We start from the raw sequence: 10,186 nt of genomic DNA on the forward strand, positions 1-10,186 counted from the left end.
CATCCACCGCAGGGGCCTCGATCTGGCTCTCGTGCCAAGGTGCCAGGACCGGCTGATACCCTAAAACTCACTGGAAAGGTGTTAAATTGGTGGAGGAGTGGCGGAGAGAGTTCTGGGCCATCTCTGCCCAGGGGATATACCTAGACCACTCCTCCGGCCGGCCCTGGCAATAGGACCTCAGAAACCTACCCACATCCTGGTTGACTCGTTCAACCTGCCCATTGCTCTCTGGGTGGTACCCCGAGGTAAGGCTCACCGAAACCCCCAAGCATTCCATGAACGCCCCCCAGACTCTGGAGGTGAACTGGGGACCTCGGTCAGACACAATATCCTCGGGGACCCCATAGTGCCGGAACACGTGGGTAAATAGGGCCTCAGCGGTCTGTAGGGCAGTAGGGAGACCCGGCATTGGGAGGAAACGACAGGCCTTGGAAAACCGATCCACAACGACCAAAATGGTGGTATTCCCCTGGGAGGGGGGTAGGTCGGTCACAAAATCCACCGAGAGGTGGGACCATGGTCGTTGTGGAACGGGCAGGGGATGTAACTTTCCCCTGGACAAATGTCTAGGTGCCTTACACTGGGCGCACACCGAGCAGGAGGAGACATAAACCCTCACATCCTTAGCTAACGTTGGCCACCAGTATTTCACGCTAAGGCAGTGCACTGTCCGGCCAATACCTGGATGTCCAGAGGAGGGTGATGTATGAGCCCAATAGATAAGGCGATCACGAACCTCGAGCGGAACGTACGTCCGCCCCACAGGACACTCGGGGGGAGTAGGGTCGGTACGCAGTGCCCGCTCGATCTCCGCATCGACCTCCCACACCACCGGAGCCACCAGACAAGACTCCGGCAGTATGGGAGTAGGTTCAATGGACCTCTCCTCTGTGTCATACCGCCGGGACAGGCCGTCTGCCTTACCGTTCTGGGACCCTGGGATGTATGTGATCTTAAAAACAAACCGGGTCAGGAACATGTTCCACCTAGCCTGACGAGGGTTCAATCTCCTAGCTGCCCGGATGTACTCCAGGTTACGGTGGTCAGTCAGAATGAGGAAAGGGTGTTGAGCCCCCTCAAGCCAATGCCTCCACACCTTTAGGGCCTGGACTACAGCTAACAGCTCCCTGTCCCCTACGTCATAATTACGCTCCGCCGTGCTGAGCTTATTAGAATAGAACGCACAGGGGCGGAGCTTAGGTGGCGTGCCGGACCGTTGCGACAGGACTGCCCCAATTCCGGCCTCGGACGCGTCTACCTCTACTTGGAATGGTAAAGAGGGATCCGGATGCGCTAGCACCGGAGCCGAGGCGAACAGGTTTTTCAGTTTGACAAATGCCCTGTCCGCCTCAGCTGACCACTGCAAGCGAACCGGACCCCCCTTTAACAGGGACGTAATGGGGGCTGCAACCTGTCCAAAGCCCCGGATAAACCTCCGGTAGTAATTAGCAAAACCCAAAAACTGCTGCACCTCTTTTACAGTGGTTGGAGTTTGCCAATTACGCACGGCCGACACACGGTCAACCTCTATCTTCACACCAGACGCGGACAACCGATAACCCAAAAAGGAGACGGACTCCTGGAAGAACAAGCATTTCTCTGCCTTGGCATACAAGTCATGCTCCAACAGTCTCCTCAACACTCGGCGCACCAGGGCTACATGCTCGGCTCGTGTAGAAGAGTACACTAGGATGTCGTCGATGTATACTACCACACCCTGCCCATGCATGTCCCGGAAAATCTCGTCAACAAAGGATTGGAAGACTGAAGGAGCATTCATCAACCCGTATGGCATGACGAGATACTCGTAATGACCCGAGGTGGTGCTAAATGCTGTTTTCCATTCATCCCCCCTCCCTAATGCGCACCAGATTGTACGCGCTCCTGAGATCCAACTTTGTGAAGAACCGCGCTCCGCGTAATGATTCTGTCATAGTCGCAATCAGTGGAAGAGGGTAACTGTACTTAACCGTGATCTGATTGAGACTACGGTAATCAATACACGGGCGCAAACCCCCGTCCTTCTTCTTCACAAAAAAGAAACTCAAGGAAACCGGGGAAGTGGAGGACCGTATGTATCCCTGTGCCAAGGACTCGGCTATGTAAGTCTCCATAGCCGCTGTCTCCTCTTGAGACAGGGGATACACACGGCTCCGCAGAAGTGCCGCTCCTGTTTGGAGATCTATCGCACAATCCCCCTGTCTATGAGGTGGTAGCCGTGTTGCCCTCGTTTTGCTGAACACAAGTGCTAAATCCTCATATTCAGGGGGAATGCGCATTGCGGGCACTTGGTTCGGACTCTCCACCGAGGTCGCCCTAAGGAAACACCTAGACATCTCCCTACACACTGGGCAGACCACTCCATAAGAGCCCTCTGTTGCCACGCAATGGTAGGATCATGGGCGCTTAACCAGGAAGCCCCAGCACCACGGGATACGCAGGAGAGTCAATCAGATAAAACTGAATGATCTCCTCATGACCCCCCTGCGTCGTCATCTTAAGTGATGCTGTGACTTCTCTGATCAACCCCGACCCCAACGGCCGGCTGTCTAGGGCATGAACAGGAAAGGGGGCTTCTACCGGCCGAAGGGGAATTCCTAACCTATAACAAAATGCACGATCAACAAAATTCCCAGCTGCGCCTGAATCTACTAGCGCCTTATGCTGGGAATGAGGTGCCACCTGTGGAAATCTCACAGGTATACACATGTGACCAACAGAGAGCTCTGGGTAAGTGGGGCGCCTACTCAGCTGGAATGACTCCCCAGTGCGTGACCTGTTGTCCCCTCTCCCAGGAGACCCTCCCCAGCACCTGGCCGCGGTGTGTCCTCCACGGCCACAGTTGGTGCAGGGGATGGCCCCCCTCGGGCTCTCTCTCCTCCTCTCTCTAGCGCCAGCACCTCCGAGCTCCATGGGAATCGGCTCGGAGGTGCTGGAGGGTAGAATGGACGACCCCCACTCGGGACATCCGCGGGTAGCCAGCAGGGTGTCGAGACGGATGGAGATGTCCACCAACTGGTCGAAGGATAGGTTGGTGTCCCTGCAGGCCAGCTCACGACGAACGTCCTCTCGTAGGCTACACCGGTAATGGTCGATGAGGGCCCTCTCATTCCACCCCGCATCCGCCGCTAGAGTCCGGAACTCCAGGGCGAACTCCTGTGCGCTCTTCTTCCCCTGTCGGAGGTGGAACAGACGCTCCCCCGCCGCCTTCCCCTCAGGTGGATGATCGAAGACAGTCCTGAAGCGGCGGGAGAACTCCGCGTAGGTGATGGTAGCGGCGTCTATTCCCCTCCATTCGGCGTTGGCCCACTCCAACGCCTTGCCGGATAGACAGGAGATGAGGGCGGAGACGCTCTCGTATCCCGAGGGCGCTGGGTGTATGGTGGCCAGGTAGAGTTCCACCTGCAGGAGGAACCCCTGACACCCGGCTGCAGAACCATCATATGCCCTCGGGAGCGAGAGCCGAATGCCACTGGGTCCCGGTGCTGAGAGAGGAGGACTGGCCGTTGGTGACGGGATGGTGTGAGAAGGCGTGGGCACCTCTCCCGTAACCAACCGGCGTAGAGTGTTGGACACCTCGTTCATGGCGGCCCCAAGTTGCCGGATCATGGTGTCTTGGTCGCTGATCCGATCCTCCAGCGACTTGGGTGCCGCCACTGCTCCTGCTGACTCCATACTGGTGTGTTGTTCTGTCAAGACTGAGGTGTATGTGGTGTGGGAGTCAGGCGCAGGACACCGAAGCTTAGTCCAACAAAGTTTACTTGTGGAACCACAAGGCAAAGATACAAAGAACGGCCTCAAAACGACAGAGGCGAGCAATTACGCAACTATGCGTAAAACAACAAAACAGAGAAAAAAACACGCAGCACTACGGACAGGCGAAAAACAACACACAACCTAACCAATACAACACAGGCAACTTATAGAACACGTAATCAGACACAAACGGACTCAGGTGTGACAGACAGACAAAAGCAATCACACATAGAAACATTCAACGGTGGCAGCTAGTACTCCGGGGACGACGAACGCCGAAGCCTGCCCGAACTAGGAGGAGGAGCAGCCTCGGCAGAATCCGTGACAATTTTAATATCACATAACAAACAAATATTTCTCAGATGGTGCAGAACTTCACTGAGGAAACAAGCTTTGTTATTAGCACTGAAATGTAATATATTTCCCTCACTTAAATGCACAGAACCTCATCATGTAGATATTCAATTTTGATATATATATATAAAGCCTAATAGTTTGTCCTGTTTGCCTTCTATTTGCAGATGAAATTAATGACAGCTACCATGTTGTGTTGAAGTGACTAGAGGAAAGGTCTGGAGTGAAGTGGATGGTTTCAGATCACTGTCCAAGTGTCTGGAACCTATAGGGCTTGTTGAGGAGCATTAGACTTTGTAACATTAAACGGTGCAATTGTATAGATTGTTCATAGCTCACCCTATATATAATTTTTCTGTCCAAACACTGCAATAACAGTAAAAATCCCCTTGAGACAGCTATTTAGTTTACATTTGTATTTTTTTGTATTTTCTAAATTAAGTTATTGATTAATTTTGATGAGATGTATAATTCGTTTTTAAAATATGGTTTATTTAAAATACCTTTATTACTCCTGCAAAATTGACATGTTTTTTTAATCAATACCATGAAAGTCAATATAAAGTCATGTTTGTGAAATGTATCATAAAGTGCTGTTCAAAGAAATCCAAAATACTGTATACTACGTTGGCCTTCCTTTGGTACAATCTGTAGTTGTTGATTTGTTTGATGTTACATATTAGAAGGCTAACATTAGTTTCTGCGGTATCAGTACATATGGTATTATACATTGAGTGGGGACCAACTGTTTTTTTGGGGTCACACTAAAGTATTCACTCTTTGTTTGCTTCGTACCACAATTGCTTTAACGATTTAAATATTTGAGCTAAAATAATACAGACAAATATTTAAACCCCCAATACAGACTTACAGATAAGGCAAATGAACAGATAATATAGATGTCATAGCTGTATGATGTTTAGCTAATGATTCTATTCTGCTTCTGTTATTTATCTCCCATTTTATGTAACATTTTATGTACAGCATATCAGTTCTTCCAGATCCCTGTCCTGAAATGTAAATGGCTTAATATTGTCCAACATGTTAAGGAAAGTATTACTGCCCCAATGTTTCAATTTCAATGAAAGACAATCGTACATTTGGACTTGACTGCGATGATGTGATTTCACTCAACATAAAGTATTTTGCACTGCTCTGTACTATTCTTCTGAGTTCAGTTTCTTATTCAATTAAAAACAAAAAACAATGTATTAAGTGAGAAGTAGGTCATTGGTCTGAAGCCGAAAAAGATTAGATAATAAATTCACATGAGCACCACCATGCCTACTCCACCCATGCTCTACCAAGGTTTTACAGCACACATCTTTGGCCTACTACAGTAGCTATGTTGGTCTATTATACTTTAAACAATGTATATGTAGGTTGATTAGGATTCAAACCTTCTCAAACAGCCTATTTTATACTCTTAGAGGAGGTGCTCCCACAATAATGTGATTTGTACTGCATACAAGTTAAAGTATTGGAATCTTGACACACGACACCAATCCCGTTCCACTACCTTTTCATGTTTTGTTTTTGTATTATAGGAACGCAAGCTTAGACCATCAAGACCATCATGCCACTGTAGTAATGTACTGCCTGACTGTATTTCCTTCACCTTTATTTTAGCAATACATGAAATTGAGAAAAAATTATATTTCATAACATCTTTTTTTGGTCAGTAGGGGCCAACATAACAACAGGTGATGGTTTGTTGGAGACTGACACTCATATAGTGCCTTCGGAAAGTATTCAGACCCCTTGACTTTTTCCACATTTTGTTACGTTACAGCCATATTCTAAAATTGATTAAATTGTTTTTTCCCCTCATCAATCTACACATAATACCCCATAATGACAAAGCAAAAACAGTTTATTTTTATATTTTAAATTGACATATACATTTACATAAGTATTCAGACCCTTTACTCAGTACTTGGTTGAAGCACCTTTGGCAGCGATTACAGCATTGAGTCATCTTGGGTATGATGCTACAAGCTTGGCACACCTGTATTTGGGGAGTTTCTCCCATTCTTCTCTGCAGATCCTCTCAAGCTCTGCCAGGTTGGATGGGGAGCGTTGCTGCACAGCTATTTTCAGGTCTCTCCAGAGATGTTAGATCGGGTTCAAGTCCGGGCTCTGGCTGGGCCACTCAAGGACATTCAGAGACTTGTCACGAAGCCACTCCTGCGTTGTCTTGGCTGTGTGCTTAGAGTCGTTGTCCTGTTGGAAGGTGAACCGTCGCCCCATTCTGAGGTCCTAAGTGCTCTGGAGCAGGTTTTCATCAAGGATCTCTCTGTACTTTGCTCTGTTCATCTTCCCCTCAGTCCTGACTAGTCTCCCAGTCCCTGCCGCTGAAAAACATCCCCACAGCATGATGCTGCCACTACCATGCTTCACCGTAGGGATGGTGCCAGGTTTCCTCCAGACGTGACGCTTGGCATTCAGGTCAAATAGTTCAATCTTGGTTTCATCAGACCAGAGAATCTTGTTTCTCATGGTCTGAGAGTCTATAGGTGCCTTTTGGCAAACTCCAAGCGGGCTGTCATGTGCCTTTTTACTGAGGAGTGGCTTCCGTCTGGCCACTCTACCATAAAGGCCTGATTGGTGGAGTGCTGCAGAGATGGTTTTCCTTCTGGAAGGTTCTCCCATCTCCACAGAGGTTACTCTAGAGCTCTGTCAGAGTGACCATTCAGTTCTTGGTCACCTCCCTGACCAAGGCCCTTCTCCCCCGACTGCTCAGTTTGGCCGGGTGGCCAGCTCTAGGAAGAGTATTGGTGGTTCCAAACTTCTTCCATTTAAGAATGATGGAGGCCACTGTGTTCTTGGGGACCTTCAATGCTGCAGACATTTTTTGATACCCTTTCCCATATCTGTGCCTCGACACAATCCTGTCTCGGAGCTCTACGGACAATTCCTTCAACCTCATGGCTTGGTTTTTGTTCTGACATGCACTGTCAACTGTGGGACCTTATATAGACAGGTGTGTGCCTTTCCAAATCATGTTCAATCAATTGAATTTACCACAGGTGGACTCCAATCAAGTTGTAGAAACATCTCAAGGATGCTCAATGGAAACAGGATGCACCTGAGCTCAATTTCGAGTCTCATAGCAAAGGGTCTGAATACTTATGTAAATAAAGTATTTTTTAATTCAATTTTTTAAAATACATTTTCAAAAATCTCTACAAACCTGTTTTCGTTTAGTCATTTGTTTGTAGATTGCTGTGGTTTTTTATTTTTATTAATCCATTTTAGAGTAAGGCTGTAACGTAACAAAATGTGGAAAAAGTCAAGGGGTCTGAATATTTTCTGAAGGTCTATAGAGGCTGTCTGCATTCCTGATTTCTGTAACTGTCAGTTTACCTGTGTAATATTGACATGAGTGCAGAAACACTTGTTTTGCAAACATGGTCCTGTTTTATCAAATGCTGTGCTGATCAATGGGCAGTTCATTACCTCTGTCAAATGAACATGTACACTGAACAAAAATGCAACATGTAATGTTTTACAAGATCCCAGAAATGTTCCATAGGCACAAAAAGCTTATTTTTCTCAAATGTTGTGCACAATCCCTGTTAGTGAGCATTTGTCCTTTGCCAAGATAATCCATCCACCTGACAGGTGTTGCATATCAAGATGCTGATTAAACTGCATGATCATCACACAGGTTCACCTTGTGCTGGGGACAAGAAAAGGCCACTCTATGTGCAGTTTTGTCACATGACTACATTAAAAGATAAATACAGTAGGCTACATAGGCCTATATATTTAAATCATATTGAAATCAATTTCATGTTCAATAAATGTAGATTTGTTTAGCTAATTGTAGGCTACTGTATCAAATGTCTGCCTCAATTTCATGATGTGTAGGCCTAACAACATGTGCGCAATGATGCGCCAAATATTCGATTTAGTGCATAGCCTAAGCATTAGAATAATCAGCCTCAATATTTGCAGCCATAGGTGATAATTTATTTCTAGCAGCTGATCCGTCGTCAGTATCTAATGTTAAGGTAAGATTTGAATGGAGAACACTGATCTGAGAGCAGCGCTGTTCTTTCAATCCTATCAGTATCGACACATGCTTTAAAGACGCACTCATTTAAAGTTATCTGTACGTGGTGTTTTGAGAAACGTGAGTTCTTCGACTGTTATAGAAACAACAAATCGTTACAACACTTGTAAGCTTAAGTTCCATCGCTATCGGGAAAATGGGCCTTGGCTATTACGTCATAGACATGGCTATTTGTATTCATGCAAAACATATGGATTCTCCCTTTGAAGAGGGGAGGGGGGTGAAGTTCACAACAATTTCTTATTGTTTTACACTAATTCAGTTAAGTCAGATGTTTGCCATCAGACCGCCCTCCCCTTGAGTTTAGCTGTTTGTATGTCTTCTGTATCCTTCCAGATCTTTCTCCTCCTTTTGACAAAATATTTTCAGCACCGACCATTATAAACGTCATTTTGCTTACTGGGTTCAGATCGTAGGGAACACACTGAAAAGTAACTTGACACTGTTGGTCAGTCAGCATTAAAATGGCATGAAGCCAGCTACAGTATCTAGCCAGTTTGACTGTCAAAAATCTGGTATGGTGGTGTGGTTCTCGGTAACGGCTGGACGGATCATAACGAGAGGAGGGGAGTGTAATAATCTCAATGCATTTAATATAGATTAGATTTACAACAAACTGCAGCTCCAACTACTAAAAGCACAGGTCAGGGGCACTGTATAACACAGGAGCTGTCAAAGAGTTGGTGGATGGTCAAAGGCAGGGATGGGCAACTGTTGGCCCGCAGGCCGCATGCGGCCCCCCTTTTGTAGGCCAGCGGACCAATAAAACAAATATATACACTACTGGTCAAAAGTTTTAGAACACCTACTCATTCCAGGGTTTTTCTTAATTTTTACTATTTTCTACATTGTAAAATATTGGTGAAGACATCAAAACTATGAAATAATATATGGAATCATGTAGTAAACAGAAAAGTGTTAAACAAATCTACATTTATTTTATATTTGAGAATCTTGAAATAGCCACCCTTTGCCTTGATGACAGCTTTGTACACTCTTGGCATTCTCTCAACCAGCTTCACCTGGAATGCTTTTCCAACAGTCTTGAAGGAGTTCCCACATATGCTGAGCACTTGTTGGCTGCTTTTCCCTTCACTCTGCCATCCGACTCATCCCAAACCATCTCAATTGGGTTGAGGTCGGGGATTGTGGAAGCCAGGTCATCTGATGCAGCACTCCATCACTCTCCTTCTTGGTAAAATAGCCCTTACACAGCCTGAAGGTGTGTTGGTCATTGTCCTGTTGAAAAACAAATGATAGTCCCACTAAGCCCAAACCAGATGGGATGGCGTATCGCTGCAGAATGCTGTGGTAGTCATGCTGGTTAAGTGTGCCTTGAATTCTAAATAAATCACAGACAGTGTCACCAGAAAAGCACCATAACACCTCCTCCTCCATGCTTTACAGTGGGAAATACACATGCGGCGATCATCCGTTCCCCCACACCGTGTCTCACAAAGACACAGCGGTTGGAACCAAAAATCTCCAATTTGGACTCTAGACCAAAGGACATTTCCACCGGTCTAATGTCCATTGCTCGTGTTTCTTGGCCCAAGCAAGTCTTTTTTTTTTATTATTGGTGTCCTTTAGTAGTGGTTTCTTTGCAGCAATTCGACCATGAAGGCCTGATTCACGCAGTCTCCTCTGAACAGTTGATGTTGAGATGTGTCTGTTACTTGAACTCTGTGAAGCATTTATTTGGGCTGCAATTTCTAAGGCTGGTAACTCTAATGAACTTATCCTCTGCAGCATAGGTAACTCTGGGTCTTCCATTCCTGTGGCGGTCCTCATGAGAGCCAGTTTCATCATAGCGCTTGATGGTTTTTGCGACTGCACTTGAAGAAACGTTCAAAGTTCTTGATATTTTCCGTATTGACTTAATGTCTTAAAGTAATGATGGACTGTCGTTTCTCTTTGCTTATTTGAACTGTTCTTGCCATAATATGGACTTTTAGCAAATAGGGCTATCTTCTTTATACAACCCCTACCTTGTCACAA

This window comes from Coregonus clupeaformis, chromosome 23 (assembly GCF_020615455.1).
Source record: "Coregonus clupeaformis isolate EN_2021a chromosome 23, ASM2061545v1, whole genome shotgun sequence".
NCBI classification, from domain to species: Eukaryota; Metazoa; Chordata; class Actinopteri; order Salmoniformes; family Salmonidae; genus Coregonus; species Coregonus clupeaformis.